Here is a 6738-nt window from a genome sequence, read left to right on the forward strand (position 1 = left end):
TTTCCTGAACTGGAGTTTGGAACTGCCCATTGGAGCCTGGTAGGCTCATGGATGGATATATGACAAGAGTGATTCTCCTAGAATCTGTTAGTAACCAATAGCTCACTGGTGAAGGGTAGGATGTCATGCCCTCATCCCCACATAAGGCTGAGTGTTGGTGGTGACAATGTCACATGGGTCTGGCACTAATAACTGTAGCTGCTATGAGTTGCTAATAGCAAAAACTGTATTATATTTCAAAGATGATATTCACGATCCTTCTCACCATCTTTTCACCCTTTCATTCTTTCTTTTTTTTAATTTTATTTTCCAGTTTAAATTTAGATAAGAATCAAGGTTGCTTCACAAGTCAGTTCCAGGTCCCTCTCCCATTCCCTCCCTTCCTCCCGTGCCCTCCCCTCCCCCCTGTTATCCTCTCATTTCTCCAGGGAGGGTGAGGCCCTCCATGGGGGTGTCCATAGCACCCTTTCATTCTTTCGACACCTTCTTCCACAATGTTTCTGAGCCTTAGAAGGGGAGCTATAAAAATCTTGTTTAGGGATGAGTAAAATTGTCACTTTTCTTAGCACCATTGGTATTTATGAGTCTTTTCGTCCACCACCATTCACTGCAGAGACTTCCTGATTAAGACTGATAGAAATTTAGTGTATGAGCACAAGCATGAATACTTAGAAGATAATTTGTTGCTATATTCTCTTAGTTAAGTAAGAGTAGTAAGTTGCCTGCTAGGGTGTATGTCTTCTTCGGTGATAGGTTTTGTTTGTTTATTTTATTTTTCTTTCTGGATTCACAGTGCCTGGCGTGGATTCCTTCCAGTGAGGCCAGGGTTCAATCCAGTCAGAGAATGTGTGATTGATTACCCACATAACAGTCATTCCACTACCACACAGGTGGGCTTGTATTGCCTGGTAAGGAGGTATTGCAATTCACGGGGTTCACAGCTGATCAGGCTGCTGATATCTTTTTGGCTCTAGTAACCTGTGTAGTATCTTCTGGGACTGTGAAAGTTATCAGGCAGGTTGATGGTGGTATATCTCAATCGTGGGAATCCAATTTAATCCAATTCTCACCCATTTAAGTCTCAACTTTTCGTTATGTTCTTATGCTATGGTAATGTGATTTGAATAGAACCCAATGGATATGAAAAATTCCTTCAACTTAACCAAATACACAATATGCACAATATGGTTGCTGACTCTGTGAATTTAAAAATGGTATAATCTAGGAATTCTTTAGAAAGGATTATGATGAACAGACTGTTCACATGATGTGATTCTTGAAGTATGGATTCTTGAAGGTCTTTGGCTTTCATAACAGCACAAGAGAAAAGGACACAGGTTGTTCTTGGAAAGGGGGAACTAGGGATAAATGAGTTGTAGGAAATTGTTGTGAAGAATAGTGTACTGTTAGCTTCTGTAAATTTATAGTGGATAAAGGATCTTACCAGGAATCAGATCCGTAAATGCCATCCCTCATTTCTAGTCAATACCATGGTTGTTTAGAACTCAAAATTTTTGACACAAGAAAGGGCAAGAGAGGGTAGAAAATGTTATCTGTGAACTTTAAAAGGAAGAATCATTGGTTTGGGGAGTAATTAGCCAGTCATTGCAACAGAAATGAACTGATTTGACTAGATAGATAGATAGATAGATAGATAGATAGATAGATAGATAGATAGATAGATAGATAGATAGATAGATGCACTCAGGAAACTTAAGGTAAAGATTCCAGGCCTCTTTGTCCTTAATTCTTACTAATTGTACAATAGTCATTAGTCTTTAACACAAGTTCAGGTCGGTTTTTATTTTATTTTTGGTAGAAAGACAGTGAGATATGTATAAACCTGTTTTGAAAACTCAAAAGGATTCTAGTTGTTCTCATGATTAGCTTGGACTCTCTCCTATAACTGCAAACAGAAGATTTAAAAATATACAAAAAAATTCAGAATCAATTTTCATGAAGGACTTGGATTGGGAAAAATGTGAAATTATTCTTGCAAATCTATGTTCCCATAACTGAAAAACCTAATCATCTATATGTTAATTACTACATATGTGAAAAGTGAATAAATTGTCTCCTGCTACCTTGCTACCAAGGAAATATGTGTCCAAGTCGTGCATAGAAAAGAGAATTTCACAATGAGTAAGGAAAGGAGTTAGAGTAAAGTCAAAGAGGGAATGGAGAAAGCCTAGGAATTCTATGACAACTTTTACCAGTGATTTCAGCATACTATAATATGTAACAGTAACAAAACTGTGATGGAGAAGAAACAAAAGTTCCCCCAAAAGTCTGCAAGATGAACAAAGTTGTGTTGTTAGTAATTGACAGCCAGTATTGTGGGTTTTGAATCATACTATAAGGCAGGATGGGATCCGTGCATAGTTCTACATACCGGTTAGATGATGGGAGTTGTATACTCCCCAACTCTACCAAGAGTGTAAACAGTAGTGTAAACTAGTCATCAGTCTTGCTACTTAAGTCAGCCACAGAATCCACTGTGTGGAATTTGAAAGGGACCCTCAGAGCCAGGAGGTCTGACTCTGACAATTGTGTGCCCCTGGCTTCCGCTATATCCTAAGCCCTCATTGCATTTTTATACGCCAAGGTCTCCTCTCTAATTCTGCCTTTGAAAAATAATCCTGGAGAATACAGAACTGCCTTCTGAAACACTTGTGTTGACTAGAAAATTAGCATACTGAAAGAGCATCCCTCTATCACCACCACTTCTGAAGGGATATACACACACTGAAAACCACTGCTCTGTTCTTATCTTTGTAGTTTGATTATCTGTAGAGAGTTAAAGGAATGCAATCATCTGGCACGTGACATTTTGACAATGTATTTTTCCGCTCAGTAGCTCAGTATAATTATCTTGGGACACATCCACGTCGTGTAAATTAATGGCTTGTTCATTTTTATTGCTGAGTAATATTCCACAGCATAGATACAGCACCTTGTTTCATCACATATTCCCTGAAAATCAGTTTGACTTGGTTCCAGTGTGCAATTACCAGGCATAAAGTTGTAAACATTGTGTACATGTTTTTTGTGAGAGCATCATCCATTTCTTGGAAACACAGGGCCAGAAGTAGCATTGATTAACCAGATGATAAGAATGTCTTAGGGTTTTTGTTATTTTTCATTTTCCGTGTGGTTTCACAATGTGGCTGTAGCATTTGATATTCCCACCAACATAGTGTGGGAGTCACAGTGTCTTTGTTCTCACCCATATTTTATGTGTGTTGTCATTGTTGTACTCTACTTCTACATGTAGATGTTTAATGCCCTTGTGATATCCTGTTAATTTTTATTTCCTTGGTGAGAGCAGCACTGAACAATGTTCAAAGCTTATTCAGTATCCAAGTTTTTTTAAAGTGGCATTGACCCTCCTCTTCAATGTCTTTTGCCTTCATTTTAATGAGCAATTTTGTTTTTTACTGTTACGTATTGAGTGTTCTAGATACAACTTTTCTCCCATTTGCAGCTTGTTTTGCAGTTCTTGTCATAGGGTGAGTTTCTCACACATCAGATGTTCTCATTAAGTTCATTTTGATATTCATTTTCTTTTTCTGGGTAGTAACGTCAGGGACATGTCACAGAACTACTCACCAATCCCTGTGTCTGGAGGATTTTCTCCTTATCTGAAATGTTTGTATTTTTTATATATTATATCTAGACATATAATCCATTTCCATGGATTTTAAAATTATACACACACACACACACACACACACACACGCATGCGTATGTGTACCTGGAGAGTCATGAAGAAAGTGTTGGATCTCCTAAAGCTGGAGTTCCAGGTGGTTGTGAGCCTCCTAATATGTGTACTGGAAATTCAACATGGGTCTTCCATGAAGTGAGCATTCCCGATGCTGAGTCATCACTCCAATTACTTGATGGATTATTACATATTGTATTGTTTGTTTTGTTTTGTTGTGACTATAAATTGAGAAAAGGAGAATATCCATGTTTCTCACAACATATCTGAATTTAACAATAGATAGTGTAAAATTTATCATTTTCTTTATTCTTTTGCTAACTAAAAAAATTCATTGTACTATGTATATCTAAGCACAGCTTATCCTCAAATGCCAAGCTTATTATGACACCCAGGAAGCTAATGAATAAAACTCAATCTAGATATTCTGATTCTATACTAGTTCATATCCAGTTTGTCTACTTGTCTCAAACTGGATCCAGTCAAGGCCCACTCATTGGTCTTCAAAGACCCTTTAATCAGTCTTTTTCATAACATGATGGTGTGTTGAAGAGAGGTCATTACCTATCCTGGACATCTTGACTTTCACAGTGTGATACAAATGGAATCATCACTTATGGTCCACAGCTGAGTAAGAAACAAAATTGAAGACAGAAGTAAACATCACATAGGTTTTACTCAATCTAATGGAGCCATTTCTTAGCAACTCAATATATATTTCATACAAACCACACTCAGAGGGGCTAGAAGTTGGTAAGGCACTACCTCTTATCAATGAAATAAAGAAATGTTTGGAAAAGTTACAAAATCTGTCCAGAATGTTCCCAAGAGGTCTCCTCGGAAAAGGAGACACGGCTTAAAACACAGTTTGATTTAGATGCTGGCAAACAGGGGTACCCAGGTGAAGATATCACTGTCAGTAGTATCTTTCACTAATTAATTAATTCACTGAATTTTTCTTGAGTGACATGGTCACTAGATAAATAAGTAAAATTAACCAGGTAAAGTAGTATGTAACCTCTAAGTTAGGGAAGATAATTGTTTTCTCCCATTAATTGAGTCAAGTTTCTTATCACAGTGACCTCAGAAGAAGATAGAACAAACTATACAAGTCTAGATGAATTAAAACACCTGAAATGTTTTTGTCTGATAGTTCTAGAAGCTGGAAGTCTAAAGCCAAGGTATTGGTAGAACCACATGCTCCCAAGTGGATTTGCGGAGCACATTGTATTGTCTCCCTCCAGAATCTCCTGGATGATGGTAAGGCTTGGAGTCTTGACTTGTGGAGTCCAACTTTAGTCCCTGTCATCACACAACAATCTTCATTTTGTGCCCCTTGCTTTGTTTTCACAAGGACACCAGCTAAGTGGGGTCAAGATCCCATCTAGTTTAGAATGGACTCCCCTTAAGTTCATCTTTTTCTCATTTCCAATTAAGGAAAATACTTTGAAGCATATATAGGGTTCAGACTCCAACATTTGGTTCTATGATTCAAAGTGATATGTGTCACCTTATAGTAGAAGCAACTGCAAAATTATTTATGTATACATTGATGACAACATACTTTTTAAAAACTGATAGAGTTTCCTATAAAACAGTACTCTGAACCTCTGTAGAACTCCACAGTCCCCAGGGAGACAGGATATGCCAGGACTCTGACATGCGATTTGGTAAGAGCAACGTGTGATCCTACAAGTTTTGTGAATTGTGTTCTTTACTTTTATTATTGAAAAATGAAGACACATTCTATGATGTTATGGTATATCCACCGTGTATTCTGCAATTGTAATCGGCAGCTTTGAAGGGCCAGCATCTACAGTTGGATTTAATAACAAATTTATGTTTCTGGTTAGTGAGGGCATGTTTCACCACTTAGAGGTTTCTTGGCAACTGAGCTATTTTTACCTAGAGAGGAAAAGAGGAGCTGAGGGGTGTTTAAAAGGACAGAGTCCCAACTGTTTGGAATTATGAGTCTGTGTCCTTGTTTAATGGCTTCCTGGACAGCTGCCTCCCCCACTAGGGCAGCTCTGGAGTGCAGCAGCCAGCACACACACAGACTCTCTGAATGCCTGATGTGCATTGCCTTGGTGTGTATGTAGGGTGGGGGGTTGCCAGTCAGACAAGCATCTACAACTTGTCAATAAATGTCTGTCAGATGAGAGAATGCTGTTGGGAAGTGAATGTCATTCCTACTTTAGGGAGTGAATGCAATTTATGTCAATGATTATTTTTATAAGCAGTGTCTGGATATCACTGCAGTAGCTCAGCGATGTGTGCCAGAGACTCGGCGAATCATCTTGGCTCAGAAAGTCTTCATTTGTGGTTCTCAAGTTATTCTCTTAGCCTCTATACAGCTGATAAATCTCAAAAGAAAAAAAGAAAAAGAAAACTAGCATGGGAATAGCCTGGTATTGGTCTTGGTGTTTGATGTTTTGCAGTAGAGAAACTATTTTTGTTATTGTTTTGTTGCTGTATTTCAGACAAGACCTCATGAACACCACCCTGGTGATAAATTCACTGCATACTGAGGATGCTCTTAAACTTCCTGCTGTTCCCACCTTCCAAATGCTGGGGATAGAGGCACATGCCACCCGTCTGGATGATGTGGTACTGTGGGCAGATAGCAAGGCATTATTGTACATTAGGCAAGCATCCTGAGCTCTATATCTGCAGTCCCTTATTATCTCTGTTCTTTCCTCTCCTTGTTCTCATACTACCTCCAGAGCTTCTGAACAGAGCTTCATTGTGTATGCACACACACACACACACACACACACACACACACACACATACACACACATGCTTTTTTGAAATTATGATGAAATATGTCATTTTCCTTCCTTAATCTTTTCCCATGTTCCCGCCCTTTGGCACAGGTTCTCTCCTCCAGCAGCTGGCCACCCTAAATGTCTGCAATTTAGGGTTTCTGTCAGGGTAATAAAATGTCTAGAATTTCTTCCTTCAAGATGATGACATAGACTTGAGAAGAACAAACAACTTTTTCCCAGTTGCCTTTG

The sequence above is a fragment of the Mesocricetus auratus genome, unplaced genomic scaffold (genome assembly GCF_017639785.1).
Source record: "Mesocricetus auratus isolate SY011 unplaced genomic scaffold, BCM_Maur_2.0 Super-Scaffold_100023, whole genome shotgun sequence".
Taxonomy (NCBI): domain Eukaryota; kingdom Metazoa; phylum Chordata; class Mammalia; order Rodentia; family Cricetidae; genus Mesocricetus; species Mesocricetus auratus.